Consider the following 21,142-nt stretch of genomic DNA (forward strand, 5'->3'; position numbering starts at 1 on the left):
GACATTCCTATCACATCACATCACGTGGATAATTATGATTGATTCTGTTGATATGGATTCTATTTATCAAAGTGCATTATCCCCGATTTCAGCAGAAGAAAGCCAGTTTAAGGAATATTTTATTAACATATTAAGATTATGAAAATAATAGTATTAGCAATCATTACAAATGGGAAGATGACTTTCTTGTCTGCTTAATAATGAGTCTGTCTCTTTAAATATCCTGTTTGACAGTGTGGTTACATTACTGATGATTCTAGTGGCTGAAACTAGGATGGTTATTACATTATGATCATGGCAGTCTGAATTCAAACCAGCAAATTTTAAATTGGAAAATGCAGACCTGGGCAGCCCGGGTGGCTCAGCGGTTTTGCACTGCCTTCAGCCCAGGGTGTGATCCTGGAGACTCAGGATCGAGTCCCACATCGGGTCCCCTGCGTGGAGCCTGCTTCTCCCTCTGCCTGTGTTTCTGCCTCTTCCTCTCTCTGTGTCTCTCATGAATAAATAAATAAAATCTTTTTAAAAAAAAAGAAAAAAAGAAAAGAAAATGCAGACTTTTCATAGTGGCTGCTCTGGTCACTATATATAACTTATATACTTATAACTTTTCAGGCTTTCTTTGTAAGTAAGTTATGGAAAAGACAAAGTTGCCTTGTGAAAGGGGAAAAAAAATACTATATATGTTTATGCTATAGTAAGATCTTATTTTCTTCTTCCCATTTTCCTGAACAGCAGGGGAAAAGGGGAAGGAGGCATTTTCCAATGTTTTGATAGTAGCTTCTTATTTATAGATTAGGAAGGTGAACTTTGTGACTTTAGTTGCATATACTTTAGAGCCCAAGATGGGGCAGCCACGAGTAGTTGTCCATGTTTGAGAGTTGACAATACCAGTTTTTTTTCCAGTATTAAAATAACCATTTCTCTTTCTTAAGATTTTATTTATTTTTAAGATTTATTAGAGAGAGAGCTCGCAAAAGCGAGGAGAGGGATGGAGGGAAAGGGGGGGAGAGAAAGAGCGTGAGAATCCCAAGCAGAGTCCCCACTGAGCATATAGCCCAACACACGGCTGGATCTCACAACCCCAGTCAAAATCAAGAGTTGGGCACTGACTGAGCACCCACACACCCCAATCACTGTTTATGAATTTGAGGAATGAGGAAGTATGGAACTTAACATCTTTGAGTAGCTGTTCTTTGGTTGACTCCAAACCAGGCACTTTTATTTCCATGTTATTTAACTTAGTCCTCACAGTTAGCTTACATAGTATGTGTGATTACCCACATGTTACAAATTTTAAAAATTTATCCAAATAACATAGTTGGTAGCGCCAGAGTCAGAATTTAAACCTTTGGTTTTTTTGAGCTGAAAGCCAACATTTATCTATTATGCTGCCTCTCCTAAAATTATAAAAATAATGAAAATTATTAGAAAATCTCTCTAAAGTTTTAAGCCTCAGGGAGAGAAACCAATAGATAAGTCTAAAATTATCTCAACCTTTGTAGTGTTTTCTTCAAGCTTAAGGGGCTTCACTTTTGGAAGACAAATTATTTTATACATGTTACAGGAGAGAACCACTAGCGGAATACTCATTAATGCTAATTATATGACTGAGTCTCCAATTTATGTCTCAAAAAGCATTCTCTAATGATTTTAGCATAATAGCTTTCTTGAAGATAAAACATACATGAATCAGAAAGTACATGTATGAACTGCTGTTAGTAGTAAAAATATTCATCACAAAAATTCACACTTGTAACTTTTTAGTGGTGTAATAAACTCTTAGAAATGATACTTAGTATAACAGTTGCGGAACAAACTGTTCTATAGCTTGCAAATAATGCTTTAAACTGTTTGGTCAATAAACTCATTTTATGTAGATCAATAAATTCCATTTGTGCAGTGATTAAACTGTCTTTATCTTAATGGTGTTTTACCCTGTAGTAATGTTATACTGTGAAAATTAACGACTATACGTAGAATTGTTGTCAGCTGCAAGAGTTTTTCTTAATATTTTCATTGTATTAGTGGTCTTATTGTATATTTACTGTAAATCCATCTATAGGCAAGTCATTAGAATTTTTTTCTAGCATATTAAAATTCTCAAATCAATAAGTATAGAAAATATTTCAAATATGATAAAAATTGTATGGGAATTGTATGTATGTTTCAGTATATATAATCAGTCAAATTACAGACTTTTTGTTTAAAAAATACTAAATATTAGTGGTAAGGAAAAAGTCCAGAATTCATTATTTGTTTTGTTATATTTTAGGGCAAAGTGTGTTATAATATTAAGTAGGATGATATAAAAGCATTGTCTGAGACTGTTTACTTATTTATTTATTCATTTTGGTGTTCACAGAGATCGTACAGGCAGTAGGTTGAAATGGAAAGCAGATGCTTAGAAGTCAGCTTAGTTGAGTTCTAATGTTGGTACAGACAATACAGGCTGTATGACTGGACAAATCATTAAACTTCTCTAGATCTAAACTTTTTGTCTGTAAATAAAGTAATTGGACCTTAGTTTCTAATGTTATTCCCAGATCAGTGATTCTTAGGCCAGAGATTATGTCAATACTAAACTTAACGTAAAAGGTATAGTTGGTCTACTTGTCATTTCTGGTTTTTAACCAATAAATAGGGATTTGGGTTTTTTTTTTAATTTTTATTTATTTATGATAGTCACAGAGAGACAGAGAGAGAGGCAGAGACATAGGCAGAGGGAGAAACAGGCTCCATGCACCGGGAGCCTGACGTGGGATTCGATCCCAGGTCTCCAGGATCGCGCCCTGGGCCAAAGGCAAGCGCCAAACCACTGCGCCACCCAGAGATCCCGGGATTTGGGTTTTTTTTGTTTTGGTTTGTTTTCAGAATGGGTAACCCAGCACAACTATGCTGGTGAATTTAATGTTTCATAGTACTATATACACACACACACACACACACACACACACACACCTGTAGTCCAGAATGTACATAAAAATGTACAACTCTTGATGATGAGGAATAAAAGACTATAACAGCCAAATTTTTTAAAGCTTTTCTTTCTTCTTTTTTGCAGGAAGGAGGAATGATTAGGTTATTTGGACCTCTCTATGCTTGGCATAATGTGGAGTAATAAGCCCTTAGTACTGGGAGTGCCTATAGTACACTAGGCATCATTGCATCAGCTCTTATAGGGATTCCCTGTTGCCTTAGTCAAGATGTGTGTTCTTGACCACAGAGTTAAGCATCTAATTATATATCGTCTTATATTCTAAGTAGTTAATAATGATTATAAGGTTTTAAATAGCAGTTGTAATGTTTAATGTCTTTATGTCCAAGTGCCTAGTAGGTGTTCAATAAATACTTGTTGATTGGATCATCATGTATAAGGAATAATATTGTTTTGTGGAGTAATAAAGTTTTTGAAATTTCAGTAGACATTTGGTTGAAAGTATATGAACAACTTTCTGTGACATTTAAAATTTTGAACTTTGACTTTGTCATTACTAAAAATTATTTTTCTCACTTTTTTTTCAAATGGTAGATTTACTAACACTTATTGAATACTCTGTACGTGCCTGTCATTGATCCCTTTACACACATTAATTCATTTAATTCTACATGAAGTAGTTATTCTTTAAACCCATATGATATTTGAGGAAACTGAGATGTAAACATGTTAAATAACTTTCTTAAAGACAGAATTAATAAGTGACAGGCCATGATTCAAACCCAGAAGGAATAGTTAGAAGTCTATATCCTTAATTACTATGCTATACAGCTTCCAAGTGTTATATATGTGAAATTTTGGATTTTTGTTGGACTTAAGACTTAAATTCGTTGAACCTCACTCTTGTCTCTCTCTGTCTGTCTCTCTCTCTCTCTCTCTCTCTCACACACACACACACACCATACCCATTTCAATTCTTTGTTATTAGATGTACTGATTAGACTATCTTGTGATCATGACTTTTTCTGTTGCTAAACTGCTTATCTTTAGGTGAGTTGGCTAACAATTAGGTTTTGGACACAAATAATCTCTTTTGTTCCAAACTATTAACATTTTAGAACTATTTCATGACTAATAAACTTGATTTTGGCAAACTTTCAAACACTGCTGTTGTTGGAACTGTCAAACTAGATAGAACTTTGAATACTGTACTAAGATAAGTAGACATTGAAAATAGAATATTTTAATAAAGATCTCATAAATCTCCAGTTCTGTATAAGCCCTGTCTCACAACTGTACAATGAAGAAGATAGGAAAATCTGAGTCAATAATATAGCCAATCAGTCACTTTTTAAATGTAGCATTTTTCCATTGTCCACAGTGTTTTTTGCAAAAAAAGTAATAGGAATAGTGGGGTCTTTGGAGTAAGGCTAAATTGCCAAGCAGGAAAGTTTATACAACAAGGAATTCTAACATCTTAGTGGAAATCAAAACATGGCTGCATGGAAACTTTGTAAGGACTTCATACATATTCCTAATCTGTAAATAAGGACTTTAAATATAGATTTCCTGTCTTCAGTCATAGTAAGCCTACTAATTAGTATATCCAAGAATGCATGTCAATAGAAAAATTACACACATATACACAACCCCACATATAAAATTATTGCTTCCTTAAATCAGTGGTGGTTAATTGTTTAAGTGTAATTTGAGTTAGTAGACCATGTATGAGAAAAAAATAAATTTGTTTTGCTAGGTCATTTAAAAGTGTTGGGAATATTTGTTACTTCCCCAGACGTTGATTATCCTGACTAGACTAATTTGTATGTGCCACAATAAGGGTATCCAGTTAATCATTAGGGACCCCCAATTTATATAAAAGGATATTTTGGTGAGAAAAAAGTATTAGTGATGTATCAGTGAAGTGTTAGTGAATCCCTGTAACAGCACATCACTAGTATTGAATATTAACTGCTCATTGTAAAGCTGATAACTAGAGTAGATATGTCAGAGGAAACTTCTGAAAATACAGCCAGTAGAATGACCTGTTAGGTAACTAAATCAGGGCAGCCAGCAACATATTTTTTCCTGTGACATTAAAAAAATGGTATAACTTTTTTTTTTTTTTAGCAAAGGCTTTGAGCCAAGCAAAAATCTTGTAAGAAGAATTCTTCTATGAAGAATGTAGAAGGCAGAAAAAAAGCCAAAAGGAATAAAGTAAAAAACAAAAGTACAAAAGGGAGAATCAACATAGTCATTACTTTTAATAAAAGTGATAAACCTCTTAGAGTGGTGATGAAGAAAAGAAATAAAGGCATAAATTTCTAATATCAAGAATGAAAAAGGGACATCTTAGCAGATCCCACACACATTAAAAAAATATAAGAGGATTTTTTGTAAAGATTTTATTTATTTATTTTAAAGAGATAGTGGTGGCAGGGAGGGGAGTAGAGGGAGAGAGAGAAGCAGACTGTGCTGAGCATAGAGCCTCCTGTGAAGCTTAATCCCAGGACCCTGAGAACATGACCCAAGCCAAAGTCAAGAGTTGCATGCTCAACTGACTGAGCCATCCAGGTGCCCTTCTGGAAGTTTTAATAATTCTATTTTCCTAAGGATTTGTCCATTTTACCTCATTTTTCAAATCCATTGGCATAAATTTATATTAAAAATCCTCATACTGGGGCACCGGTATCTCTGTTGGCTAAGCATCTGATTTTTTATTTTGCCTCAGGTCATGATCTTAGGGATTTGAGATTGAGCCTTGCATCAGGCTCTGCAGTGGGCATGGCATCTGCTTGGGATTCTCTCTCCCTCTACTCTCACTCTCTCTTAAAAAAAAAATAAGAAAAACAAAAATAGATGAAAGTTATAAAAAATTAGAAATCAGAATAGTTTCCTATTTATTTATGAAATTGAGTATGTAATTTGGAATATTTCCACAAAGAAATTTCCAGGCTCAGATGGCTTCACAAGTGAATTTTTCCAAGAGTTTTTACAACTAACATCAGTATTACTAAAACTCCTTCAGAGAATAAAAAAAATATTTCCCAACCTGTTCTGAGGCTTGCATAACCTTAGTATCAATACCTGGTAAGGATATAAAAAGAAAAATCTCTAGTCTGTTTTTCTTGTGAATATAGGTGAATGAATTCCAAAATACTAGTAAATCAAATCTAGGTAGGTAAATATAGATGTAGATGTCATGACCAAGTTGAATTTAATACTGCACAAATTTGATTTAACATTTCACAACTCAGTAAATGTAACTGACCAAATTAACAGAAAAAGAAAAAATCAACATCGTCTCAATAGGTTTTATCAAATAGAAGCATTTGATAAAATTTACCTAGTTATGATTTTATTAAATGCTTACAGTAGACCATCAGTAGAATATTAATTCCTTAATCTGATAGGGAGTTCTCTGTGCCACCCAGAAAATCTGTAGCAAGCATCACATTAGTGGTAACATATTGAAAACATTTATCTCAGGATCAAGAATAAAACAAGAATGGCTACTATAACTGTTGTATCCACCATTATATTGGAGGTCGTAGACTTGAGCTGTCTGATACCATATTTGGCAACTTCAGTTAATTAAAATTAAAATTATAGATCATCAGTCTAACTGGCCACATACCACATATAGGCACATATGGCCAGTGGCTACCAAACACAAAAATAGAGAACATTTCCATTATCACAGAAAGTTTCATTGGACAGTGCTGATCCAGACAGTGCAGTAAGGGAGGAAGCATAATGATCAGAAAGAGAGAAATAAAACTGCATTTATTTGCAGATGACATGATTGGTTACAAAGAAAATTGAAAATAATCTACAAACTAATAGAATTAAAAAGTGAATTTTTGCAGGGTTGCCAGATAATAATTGGCATTAAAAAAAATCAATTTTAGACTTGAATACCAGCAATAAACCAAAAATGAAAGTTTAAAAATGATTTTATATCAGTATATCAAAAACATCAGATACCCAAAATTGCTCTAACAAAAGACCTCCATACTGAAATTTTAAAGACATTATTGGGAGAAATAAGACAGATCAATAGAGCAATATGCCACTTTGTAGATTGAAAGAGTTAGAGTTGTAATAAGGATGTCAGTTCTCCCCAGGTAGATTGAATGCAGTCTCCAACAAAATCCCAGATTTGTTTCTTAGAGTTTTTCGGTTTTTCTGATGTTGAGAAACTGATTCCTAAATTATGGAAATTCAAAGGGCCAAGAATAGCCAAGATAGTACTGAAGAATAACAAAACTAGAGGATTTATGCTACAAGACGTCATAAGGCTGCAGTAATAAAGACAATGTGGTTCTGGCACAAGACAAACCAGTGAATCAAAATAGAGCCAACAGATACACACATACATAATCACTTGATTTATAGCAAAGATAATTTTACACTGCAGAGAGGAAAGGATGTTCTTTTTAATAACTTGTGCTTCATTAGATATACATGTGGGAAAAAATAGATTGAAACCTCAAGCCATATTGAGAAATATAGATGAATTATACAGATGAAAAGTAAAACACTAAAGCTTCTAGAAGAAAAGTATCTTAAAAAAAAGTTTTTAATTGAAGTATAGTTGACATACAATAATACTATGTTAGTTTCACATGAACAACATAGTGATTCAACATCTGTATACATTAAGAAATATTCACTGGGATGCCAGGGTGGCTCAGTCCATTAAGCATCTGACTCTTGATTTTGGCTCAGGTCATGATCTCAGGATTGTGAGATGGAGCCCCATGTCAGGCTCCACATTCAGTGGAGATTTTTTTCAAATCTTCAAAAAAAAAATGTTCATCATAAGTATAGTTGCAATCTGCCACTATACAAAATTATTAAATATTATTGACTATATATTCCCCACGTTGTACTTTACAGTCTTATACTTTACAAGACAGTAAAGTACAGACTTTACTTATTAAGTGGAACTTGGGGGACGCCTAGGTGGCTCAGCGGTCAAGCATCTGCCTTTGGCTCAGGGCCTGATCCTGGGATCGGGGATCACATCAGGCTCCCTGCATGGAGCCTGCTTCTCCCTCTGCCTGTCTCTGCCTCTTTCTCTCTCTCTGTGTTCCTCATGAATAAATAAATAAAATCTTAAAAAAAAAAAAAATAAGTGGAACTTGGTACCTCTTCATACCCTTCACCTATTTTGCCCACCCCATACCTTTCTCCTCTCTGGCAAAGACCCATTTGTTCTCTGTATCTATGAATCTGTTTTTGTTTTGTTTTGTTTGTTCATTTATATTTTTAGATCCTACATATCAATGAAATCATACACTATTTCTTTGACACATTTCACTTCCTGTGATACCTTCTAGCTCTATCATGTTGTTGCAATGTTAAGATTTTATTCTTTCTTTATGGCTGAGTTATATTTCATTGTATATGAAATCCATATCTTTTTTATTCATTTATATATCAGTGGACACTTAGGTTGCTGCCCATATTTTGGCTATTGTAAATAATGCTGCAGTGAGCATAGGAGTACATGTATCTTTTTGAATTAGTTTTCTTATTTTGGGGGGGGGGGGGAAATACCCAGAACTAGTATCGTATAGTGTTTCTTCTTTTAATTTTTTGAAGAACCTCCATACTGTTTTCCATGCTGACTGCACCAATTTACATTTCCACCAACAGTGCATTAAGGTTCTCTTTTCTCTACATCCTCACCAACACTTGTTATTTTTTGTTGTTGTTTTTTATGTAGTAGCCATTCTGACAGCTGTATGGTGATACCTTAGTATGATTTTGATGAGTAGCGGTATTGAGCATCTTTTTGTAAGTTTGCTGGCTATCTTCTTTGGAAATATGTCTGTTCAGGTACACTGCCCAGATTGTGGTGGTTTTGTTTTTTTGGTTTTTTTTTGGTATTGAGAATTCATATGAATTCTTTATATATTTTGGATATTAACCCCTTATTAGAATATCATTTATAAATTTCTTCTTCTATTCAGTAGTTGCCTTTACATTTTGTTGATGCTTTCCATCACCATGCAACTTTTTAGTTTGGTGTAGTTCCAGTTGTTTGTTTTTGCTTTTGTCTCCCTAGCCTGAAGAACAAATCCAAAAAAAAATTTAATAAGACTGATGTTCAAGAGTTTATTGTCTGTTTTCTTTTAAGAGTGTTATGGTTTCAGGTCTTACATTTAGGTCTTTAATCCATTTTGAGTTTACTTTTGTGTATGGTATAAGAAAGTACTCCAGTTTTTTGGCTTGTACCTGTCCAGTTTCCCCAGCATCTTTTATTGAAAAGACTATCTTTTCCTCATTGTATATACTTGCCTCCTTTATTGAAAACTAATTGACCATATAAGCATGGGTTTATTTCTGGGCTCTCTGTTCTATCCCATTGATCTTTATGTCTCTTATTGTGCCAGTACTGTACTGTTTTGATAACTGTAGCTTTGTAGTATAGTTGAAATGTGGATTTGTGATACCTCCAACCTTGTTCTTCTTTCTCAAGATTGCTGTTGGCTATTTGAGGTCTTGTGGTTCCATAACAATTTTTAGGATTATTTGTTCTAGTTCCATGAAAAATGCTGTTGGAATTTCAATAGAGATTGCAATGAATCTGTAGATTGCTTTAGGTAGTGGGACATTTTAGCAGTATTAATTCTTCCAGACCATGGACATGGTATATAATTCCATTTGTTTGTGTCATTTTCAATTTCTTTCCTCAATGTCTTACTGTTTTCAGAGTACAGGTCTTTCTCTGCCTTGGTTAAATTTACTGCTAGGTATTTTATTCTTTTTGACGCAAATGTAAACAGATTGTTCTGCCACTTTGTTATTAATATCTAGAAACAACAAATTTCTGTGTATTAATTTTGTATCCTGCAGCTTTTCTGAATTTATATATTCAGTTTTTTGGTGGAGTCTTTAGGGTTTTCTATATATAGCATCATTTTCATCTGCAGGTAGTGACAGTTTTACTTTTTCCTTACCAATTTGGATGTCTTATATTTCGGTTTCTTGTCTGAATACTGTGGCTAGGACTTCCAGTATTATGTTAATAAAAGTGGTGAGAGTGGGCACCCTTGTCTTGTTTTTGATCTTAGAGGAAAAGCTTCCAGCTTTACACCACTGAGTATGACGTTAGCTGTAGGATTGTTATATATAGCCTTTATTATGTTGAAGTATGTTCCTTCTATGCCTATTGTGTTGAGAGTTTTTATCATGAATGGGTGTTGAATTTTGTCAAAAAAATTTTTTTGGACCTGTTAAAATGCCAATGTGACTTTTATCCCTTGTTTTGTTAATGTGTATCACATTGGTTGATTCATAGGTATTGAACCATCTTGCATCCCTGAATAAATCCCATTTGATGGTGGTGAATGATCCTTTTTACTGTATCGTTGAATTCGGTTTGCTAATATTTTGTTGAGGATTTTTGCATTTATGTTTATCAGTAATATTGACCCGTATTTTCTTTCTTTGTCGTGTCTTTGTCTGGTTTTGGTGCCGGGGTAATACTGGCCTCATAGAATGAATTTGGTAGCATTTCTTCCTCCCACTTTTTTTGGAAATTGTTTGGAAAAGATAGGAATTTACTTTTCTTTAAATGTTTGGTAGGATTCACCTGTGAAACCATCTGGTCCTAGACTTTTGTTTGTTTTAATTTTATAACTAGTAATCTGTTCAGATTTTCTGTTTCTTCCTGATTCTGTCTGGGAAGACTGTATGTTTATCATTATGTAATGCCTTTATTTGGGTCTTGTTACAATGTTTGTTTTAAAGTCTGTTTTAAAGTCTCATGTATTACTCCCCCAGCTTTTTTTTTTTTAATTTTCCATCTGCATGGAGTATCTTTCCATCCCTTCTCTTTCAGTCTGTGTGTTTTAGGTCTGAAATCAAGTCTCTTGTAAGCAGTATATGGACAGATTTTGTTTTTTATGTATTCAGTCACCCTATATGTTTTGGTTGGAGCATTTAGTCCTTTTGTATTTAAAGTAATTATTGAGAGGTATGTAGTTAACACCATTTTGTTAATTGCTTTCTGGTTGTTTTTGTAATTCTGTTCCTTTCTTCTCTTGCTCTCTTCCCTTGTGATTTGATGACTTCCTTTAGTGTTCTTCCTTTAGATTCCTTTCTCTTTATTTTCTGTGTATCTATTATAGATTTTGGGTTTGTGGCTACCATGAAGTTCATATATAATACCTTATGTAGGGATCCCCGGGTGGCGCAGCGGTTTGGCACCTGCCTTTGGCCCAGGGTGCGATCCTGTAGACCCGGGATCGAATCCCACGTCGGGCTCCCGGTGCATGGAGCCTGCTTCTCCCTCTGCCTGTGTCTCTGCCGCACGCTCTCTCTCTCTCTCTGTGTGACTATCATTAAAAAAAAAGATTAAAAATAATAATAATAAATAAATAAATAATCAAATTTTAAAAAAATAATAATAATACCTTATGTATATAGCAGTCTGTTTTTTAAAAAAGATTATTTGAGCAAGGGAGTCGGGGGTAAAGGGTAGAGGGAGAGAAGGTTTCAAGCAAACTCCCCACTGAACAAGGGGTCAGACCCAGGGCTTGATTCCATGTCCCTGAGATCGTGACCTAAGCTGAAACCAAGAGTTGGGCACCCCTGTAGCAGTCTGTTTTAAGTTGGTGGTTGCTTAAATTCAAACACATTCTAAAAGTACTACATTTTTACCCCTTCTAGCATTTTCTGTATTAGATGTCATATTTTACATCTATTTATTTTGTGTATCCCTGAACTAATTACTGTAGATGTAGTTGATTTTACTACTTTTGTCTTTTGACCTTCATACCTGCTTTATAAGTGATTGATCTACTACTTTTATTTTATGTTTGCTTTTGCCAATGAAATTTTTTCTCTTTCATAATTTTCTTCTAGTATGGCTCTAGGAAAACATTATCTTCATGACTTGGGGTAGGTAAAGATTCTTAAACAGAACACATAAAGCATTAACAATAAAATAAAAATGATAAATTGGACTACATTAAAATTAAGAAATTCTGTTCACTAAAATGCACAGTGAAAAATGAAGGGCAGGCCAGATTGTGAGGAAAAAAAGTATTTACAATTGAAAAAAGAGTATTTGTAGTTTGCATTACATATACCTGACAAAAAACTCAGCCAGAATAAATTTTAAAACTTCTAGATAGCAATAGGAAGACAGATAACCGAGTAGAAAAATGGGCAAAACACTTAAATGGTCCATTCACAGAAGATCTTCAAAAAGCATACAGACATATTAAAAGATCATCCATTTCATTAGTCATCTGTAGTATATAGATTAAACCTATGCGATACCATTGCCTACCCTCCAGAATGGCTAAAACTAAAAGATTGATGGTATCAAATGTTGATGAAGATATGTTGCATTTGCAAGTCATTTTCCATAGCTGGTAGGAATATAAATTGCTTTAACCACTCTGGTTAATACTCATTTTTTTTTCCCTCACACTAAAGTTGAACTTACTCATACTTGTACCACATGACCATGCAATTCCATTCTTGGTGTATATCCAACAGAAATACTAACGTGTTCTCCAAAATACATGTTTAAGAATGTTCATAGAGCAATATTCATATAGGCAAAAACTGGAAACAATCCAAATGTTTAAAAACAGCAAACTAGATAACTAAATAGTGGTATATTTGTACCATAGAATACCACACAGCAGTGAGAACAAATAAACTATTGTAGTGCAAAGCCAAATGGATGAACCTCAGGAACATAATGTTCAGTAGAAAAAGCCAGTTACAAAGGAGTACACATTGTGATTCCAGTTATATAAAGTTTAAAACAGGCAAAATGATTTATTGTGTTAGAAGTTTGGAGAGATGTTATTTTGGGGGAAAGATTTGACTGGGAAATAATGGGATCTCCTATATAGCTAGTTAAGGAAGTTCTATTATACTGATTGTTGTAAACATTTAATAAAATCATGACTGGGTAAATTTTATCAAATGCTTTTATTTGAAAAAAGCTGTTAACATGATGTGGTTTTCCAATTTCTTCTTTTAATTTGAATTCTGAATGTTAAACCACCCTTGTGTTCTTGTACTATATATTTTTTTTTTTTATCTGAGTATTGGTTACAGAGGTGCATTAATTGTGAAAATTAAATTGTACACTAATTTATTATACTGTGATAAAAAGTTCATTTAAAAATTTTAATTTAAAAAATGAAAATGATATTTGGAGAGTTAGCCAAAAATGCACATGTTCAGTTATAAGACAAGGAGAGATAAAGAAAGATTTACATTTCTAAGGAAGATTATCCCTCTTAGTCATACTTGATTTAGAATGCACTTTGTAGAATAATATTTTATGTGATAGTTCAGTAATTAACTAGTCCGCTGCAGATACAGTGAGGCTTTTTAAGTTGCAGCAAAACAATGGCATAATAATTAAGTGGAACTTATTAATGGTAAGAATTGACTTCTCAACTTTACTTCTTTCCTACTTGTGGTTTCTCACATGCTGGGTAAAAATCAATCCAGGATACGGATCTCTGACAGAAGAGAAACTAATGGGGTAGGCCCATAGTGTTTCCAAGCCACAGGGCTGATAGAAGGAACCTAAACAGCCCAGGAGTCTCATAGGATTGAGTTTGGGGTTCAGAAAGGACAAGCTAAAATTTTGAGGACAAAATATTAGAGAGGAAAGGACAATAGAAATGGAGAGTTCCGGGGACCTGGAAAGTACCCTTTTCAAGTCTTTGGCTATCAATCTGTGTATGCATATGAAATAACTACCCAACACTAGGAAAAGAACCACTGCAAGGAGTATGAAGAAAAGTCCTCAGAGATCACAGAGAGTAAGGTAGGCACACTAACCAGAGTAGAAAGACCACCTAATGGAAAGGCATGGGATAAAGTCTTAAAAAGGACATAGCTCTAGAATAAAAGCTACAGTAACCCCTCCTTATCTATGGTTTTACCTTCTGTGGTTTCAGTTAGCCCTGGTCAACTGTAGTCCAAAAGCAGATAGTTCTTCTGATGTATCATTAGAAGGTCAGTAGTAGCCTAATGCTACATCACAATGTTTATGTCATTCACCTCACTTTATCTCATCACATAGGCATTTTATCATCTTACATCATCACAAGAACTGTGAGTATAGTATGATAAGATATTTTGAGAGACCACATTGACTTAACTTTTATTATAGTATATTGTTATAATTGTTCTATTTTATTATTACTTTATATTAATTTTTTATTCTGCCTAATTTATAGATTAAACTTTATCAGAGGTATGTCTGTATAAGAAAAAACATATATAGGTTTAAGTACTGTCTGTAATTTCAGGCATCGATGGTCAGTCTTGGGAAAGTATCTCCCACAGATGAGGGGGGACTGTTGTACTCTGATCCCACCTAAGAAGGTTTAAAAAAAAGTAAGCCTTGAAACTCTCAAACTGTTTCCTAGCCATTGAACTACGCCCAGAATAAAGCCCAAAAACACTTAAAGGAATTCAAAAAATCCATACCATATTTTCCAGCAATCTCCCTTCTGGGTATTTAGCCAAAGTAATTGAAATCAGGATTTTGAAGAGAGATTTGCATTTATGTGTTCAATGAAGCATTATTCACAGAAGCCAAGAGGTGGAAGCAACCCAAGTGTCCATCAATGGATGAATGAATAAAGAAAATGGTGGTATACAATAAAATATTATTTGGTCTTAAAAGGAGGCATTCGGGGCACCTGGGTGACTCAGTTGGTTGGGCATCAGCCATTGGCTCAGGTCATGATCCCGGGGTCCTGGAATCGAGCTCCACATCAGGCTCCCTACTCGGCGAGGAGTCTGCTTCTCCCTTTCTCCTGCCCCTGCTCTCCCACTCTCTTTCTCTCTCAAAATCTTTTAAAAATAATTATAAATCAAAGGAGGCATCCTATAATGCAACAACATAGATGAACCTTGAGGATATTATGCTAACTGAAATAAACCAGTTCCAGAAAGACAAATACTGCATGATTCCACTTATATGAGGTATCTAAAGTAGTCAAACTAATAGAAGCAAAAAGTAGAATAGTGGTTGCCACAGATTGGAGCTGAGGGGAAATGGGGAGTTGCTGTTTAATGAGTATAAAGCTTCAGTTATATACAAGTTGAAAAAAGTTCTAGAAATCTGTACAACATTGTGTTTATATTGTACTGTACACTTAAAAATTTGTTGTGGATAAAATAAATTGCAAAAATTCATTTGTTAACTCATATTCACTATAAATACCATTTCTCCTTTAAAAACTATGCAGTATATCCATATAGTGAAGATTAAGCTTGAAGATAAATATATCCATAACAAATCTGAAAAAACTTAGTATCCAACAATGTAAAATTCTTAATGTCTTATATCCTATAAGAAATCACCAGACATGCAAAGAAACAGATAATATGACCCATAACCATGACAAAAATCAACCAATAGGAAGAAGGATGACACATGATCAAATTAGCAGACAAGGACATTAAATCAGTGATTATACTCCTTAAGTTCAGGAGAGTAGAGGAAAACAAACATGCCACAGTGAGAAATGGGAGTTCGTTTTAAAAAGTGAGACCCAAATAGAACACCCAGAGATAGAAAATAAAATTTCTGAAATTGAAAATACAGCAGATGAGATTAACAGACTAGACATTGCAGGAGAACAAGATTAGTTAAAACTGAAGGCATAGCAATAGCAACTATCTAAAATGAAATAACAACAACAACAAAAAATAGTTGGAAAAGACACATCAGTCAACTGTGGGATAACATCAAGCAATTTAACACAAGTATATCAAGTTTCAGAAAGAGACGGGAAGACAAAAATATTTCAAGAAATGGTAGGCAAATATTTACCAAATTTGATAAAAACTGTAAATTCACAGATTATAGAAGCTTACAAATTTCTAAGCAGAAGAGCCAGATATAATAATTAAATTGTTGAAACCAGTGACAAATGTATTGAAAGAAATGTAAAAATCAGCCAGAGGAAAATACACCACGTTAAATAACAGATGAACAGATATATAAAAATCACTACAGATTTGTCAGAAACTATGCATGCCAGAAATGACATCCTTAAAGTGCTGGAAGAAGAAAAACAAACAAAAACTCAACCTGGAACTCTGTACCTGGCAAAAAGAATGTTTCCAAAATGAAGGCAAAATAAAAGATAAAGCTGAGAGAATTTGTTACCAGCAGGCTTACACTGTAAGAACTGTTAAGAGTAGTTCTTCAAGCAGAAAGAAAATGATATCAGATGGAAATTTGCATCCACAAAAAGAAATTTAGAACATAGGCAATGGTAAATATGTTTGGATAGAGAAGTCTATAGAAAAACAAGATAATTGTTTAAAACAAGAATAACAATATATTGTGGTATTTATAACATAAACAAACAAAAACCAAAGACGTATAGCTAAAAGTTGTAGAGCTAAAATGGAATCATAAAAAATACCCACCAAAAGATGTCAGGAAAAAAAGAAAAAGAGCAAAAGAAAGATGAGACAAATAGAGAAGTAAAAGAGATTTAATTTAAATCCAACCATATCAGTGATCACATTAAATGTAAATGGTCTATACACTCCAGATAAAAGAAATTGTCTGATTAGATGTTTTTAAAGTAAGGTTCAGTTGGATACTGTCTACAAGAAACCCACTTTGAATATATTCAGGTTAAAAGTAAATAGATGAGAAAATTATATACCATGTTGACAGTAATCGCAAGAAACCTGAAGTTCCTATATTGATGTTGGATAATGTAGATTTCTGAATGAGAAATATGGAAGTTATTTCGTAATGTAAAGGCAGTCAGTTTGTCAAAAGGCTGAAACAGTCCTAGATCTGTAAGGCATCCAGTAATCGAACTTCAAAATTGATGAAGAAAAACAGTACAACTAAAAGGAGAAGTAGACAAATGTACAATTATAGTTGCAAATTTCAGCATTCTCTCAGTAATATATGTTTGAGCTATAGTCTGCCATGAGAGGCATGATTTATCACTGTTTCTTAGCTTTAATGTTTTCTTTGATTTGACATTTGCTTTCTCATTAGCCATAAAATTATGCCTACCAAACCTGGTTATCAAAATACTATTAAGGTGTAGATTCTATATAAGTATCCCCAACCAAGAATCGGTAAAAACAGTTATTTATTGGGACTTACTGATTGCTAGATGTATTAGTTTTCTATTGCTGTTGTAACAAATTACTGTGTAGGGGCTTAAAACAACACAATTTTATTATTTTCTAGTGCTGGAAGTCACAGGTTCAAAGTGGATTTCACTGGGCTAAAATCAAGGTATTGGCAGAACTGTGCTCCTCTTGAGGCTGTCGGTAATATCTGTTACTTGCATTACTCGCATTTCTAGCTTCTAGAGGCTGTCAGCATTTTGTGGCTCATGACTCCCTTCTAAAGTAAAAAGGCCTGTATTTCAGATGGAATACTTGATAGATGGGATCCCTGGGTGGCGCAGCGGTTTGGCGCCTGCCTTTGGCCCAGGGCACGATCCTGGAGACCCGGGATCGAATCCCACATCAGGCTCCCGGTGCATGGAGCCTGCTTCTCCCTCCGCCTGTGTCTCTGCCTCTCTCTCTCTCTCTCTGTGACTATCATAAATAAATAAAAAATTAAAAAAAAACACATATTAGGAATACCTGATAGAGATAATTCAAACAAGACAGTGAAAGTAAATCTTTGACAAAACAAATGATCAAGAATTCAAATCCACTTTGCAGTTTTGACAAAAATCAGCCTTTCTCCTGGTGCTCTATTTGGATGTGGGTAAGTAGATGATGAGACAGATTTTATTATACCTTAAATTTTTAGAGACAAATATCTAAATTCTACCAAATTTTTCCAAGCAGACAAGGGTTTTGTTTTTGCTATCTAGCATTTCTTTTCCAGTCATTCCTAAAAAATCCTGTACTAGGTGTCTTGGTGGAATATTCATTGCGCACTTGAAACACACAGCAAATATCCCTGTTTCATTTTTGTTATTATTGTTCTTTAACTCTTGAAAGACCTTTTTACTATCTTTATATATGTCATTTACGTATCCTTTTCCCATTTATATACCCTAAATATAACCTTTGATGGAATAAAGTAAGCTGTTGTCTGAGTGATCATAATACCTTTTTATTTGCATAAAAATAACATAATTCTAATCATTTAAGCTAGACAGCAACTTCCTGTATGTATGTAGATTGTGGGTACGTCAAACCAGTAGTATCAGTCTGATAGGAGAGTAGATAGAGCATGGTTGAACAGTCTTTAATGCCTTCCTAATAGTCACGGATCCAGGTATAATATGTTCTAAATAATATTTAGATATAATGTATATCATAATATTATGATATTTCTGGGCAGTAGCACCTTTGATGAGATACATAATATTGTGTTATATTACAAAATAGTTTTGATCTGTCACTTGGTACAATGGGATTGGTGTAACTACACAAAGCATGTGTGTATATAAACTTGTGCCCATTTTTCTTCCTTCCTCTTAGGTTTATTAGCTGTGAAAGTAGAAAATGCTGTTTTATCTTATGCCAGGTGTCTTAAAGATTTCTAATACTTTTTTGTTGTTGTTGTTTAATTAATGGATTGCCTTTTTTTTTTTTTTTTAATGGGTTGCCTTTAAATGTGTTTCATTGTTATAGAGCTTGGGATACTTCACACATCCCAAACTGAGTATTTCTTACAGGGGGAAAAAAGTGTTTATGATAGCAAAGTAGAATTTGAGGTGGGAATTATATTCACAGGAATTTATACACATGTATTTCAGAAATAATTAGACTATTACATAGAAAGGAAACAAACTCAGTATTGTCCTAGGCACTTTGAGAGGGAGAAAAATCCATTCACACTTGGTTTCTCCCTTCAAGGAATTTATTTTTTGATATAAGTGCCTCAGTAAAATGTATAAGAAATTCATCCTTGGAGAATTAGAAGCTTTAGTTTAAAATCATAAGCTAATTGAGACTGTTTCTGTGTTAGTGGAGGATATGCTGTTTGGGGAGGAGCAGCAGACAGTAAGGAATTGAGAGAATATACAAGTGAGAAATAATTTTCTAGTAATGTAATGAAATTATTTAACGTTATCAAATTGCATGCATGCCTGGGTGGCTTAGTCAGTTGAGCATCTGACTCTCGGTTTCGGCTTAGGTCATGATCTCGGTCCTGGGATCCAGTCCTGCATCCAGCTCTGTGCTCAGTGGGGAGTCGGCTTCTCTCCCTGTTCCTCTGCCCCTCTTCCTGCTTGCATGCTTTCCTCTCTCTCTCTCTCTCATAAATAAATACATCTTTTTTAAAGATTGTAGAATATCCATATTTGGGCATTTTAGGGCATTACCTTCCTGCAGGAAAGGCTAGGCTTAGAATTTTATGAATTCTCTATAGGAGTTCCTTACAGAAAAGTATGTTCAGGTTGGACATATTTAGCTTTAAAGGTGGTCTATAGGGCAGCCCAGTTCAGCGGTTTAGCGCTGCCTTCAGCCAGGGCATGATCCTGGAGACTCGGGATCGAGTCACACATCAGGTTTCCCACATGAAGCCTGCCTCTTTCTCTGCCTATGTCTCTGCCTCTCTCTGTCTCTCATGAATAAATAAATAAAATCTTTAAAAATAAAAATAAAATAATAAAGGTGGTCTGTAACTTGTAAGAGTTTAGGTCTAGAGTATAACGAAAAACACGTAAAAGACTCCATATGACTCCCAAATGTCTTGAAGCCACCAAATTCCTGTAACCTCCTTAGCCACTTCTTTTGACTAAAGAGGAAAATGAGAAATAAAAGTTTCATTAACGTGGTTTGTTTTTAGCTTATAAGATAAAGTCCCCTTGTTTCACTTTGCATTTCACTCTGTGAATTTGTACCAAGAAACTGCTAGAAGAATTTAATTTTCAAAAAAAAAAAAAAAAAAAAGAATTTAATTTTCAGTCAAAAATTGATGTCAGGAACATACTTGAGCCTCTTTCCCCTTCCCTACCCCATGCAGTAAATAGTAAGGGGATGGAAAACATTGGTATCATGTCTTCAAATTCAGTGAATAATAGTAAGGCTTTTAAAATTTTATCCACTTCCTAGAGATGTAGTTTAGCGCTAACAAAAAAGAATGATGTCTATCCTTACTACAAATGTGCATCATAAGATATGATAGAAGCTTGGTTTATAACCCAGACTCATATTAGATTATTTGGAGGCCCTTGCTGCTTTGTGATTGGCTTAAGAGCAAAGGAAAGATTTGTCTATCATCTTTTTTTTTTTTTTTTTTTTGTCTATCATCTTAATTTCTTATTCTTGAATCAGTATTTGCCACACTTAGAAACCTAAAGCTCATGAGATATGGGATAATACTTTAAAGTCTGTTCTGATGGAGTAATTTTTTAAGCTATGTGTGCGGTATAAAATAGGCCTTGTTGCTGGAAGAGAAAAAATATATATGTACATACATATTAAATATACATGATAAATGGACATATATGGGGAAAAGGATTTTGATTTGGGGAAAAATTCCAGAAGATATAATTTTCTTTGTCAAATATTGTAATTCAGGTTTCACCTTTATAATTAGTCCTAGTGCCAAGATCTGAAACAATATAAATGTCAATGAAAAGCTAGTTTCAGCCCTTAGAAAATGTATAGAAACATGTTTTTATACATAAAGAAATACTATTTTATTTCAGCTGCCTTCAGCTGCCTTATTTATTTAGGCAAATGAATTTCTTGTGGTAATTTACATTCATTTCAAACTTAAAAACCAACAGAAAGTATCCAAACTCTTTGCTCTGCATGCAGTAAGGTCTTAAGTAGGAGTTAAATGCAAGTTCCTACAGTGCTAAAGTTAATTCAATTTGGTAACCTTCCTGTTTGCTTAGAAAATTGTACATTTGGGAAATTTTAGCTTAAGTCTTACTTAATTCACATTTATTGTTGATAAAAATGTATTTTCCTTACTAATATATCATTCTGTGAAAGGTGGATTGTATTTGTTTCTCGAGTGCTGTTCTTATCAACTTTTATGAGATAATAAAAGTCATAGAAAGAGGAAGCTGTTCTTTTCAGGAGGAAACTCTTGTATTTATCTCATTTTTCAGATTGCTTATTTGGGAAAATGGTAACTTAGTATAATAATGGATGTTTAACAAATATGTGGTGATTAAATGAAATATAGGTGAAGCTTTACTCTTTCTTTATTGACTTTAAAAAGAGTTATCACTTCAT

General features: G+C 34.0%; 1 protein-coding gene across 7 annotated transcripts in view; it reads left to right on the forward strand.

Moving 5' to 3' along the window:
* The window catches only part of GLCE (glucuronic acid epimerase), a 115,670-nt gene that overhangs the window by 56,063 nt on the left and 38,465 nt on the right, over window positions 1-21,142 (forward strand). The window contains exon 2 of one of the 7 annotated variants that reach the window (XM_072738976.1): window positions 17,657-17,702. The exons of the other annotated variants lie outside the window; for them this stretch is intronic. The gene's annotated coding sequence lies outside the window, so the exon portion shown is untranslated. The remainder of the gene's footprint in view (window positions 1-17,656; window positions 17,703-21,142) is intronic. 7 annotated transcript variants of the gene reach the window in all.

The sequence above is a fragment of the Vulpes vulpes genome, chromosome 15 (assembly GCF_048418805.1).
Source record: "Vulpes vulpes isolate BD-2025 chromosome 15, VulVul3, whole genome shotgun sequence".
Lineage (NCBI taxonomy): Eukaryota > Metazoa > Chordata > Mammalia > Carnivora > Canidae > Vulpes > Vulpes vulpes.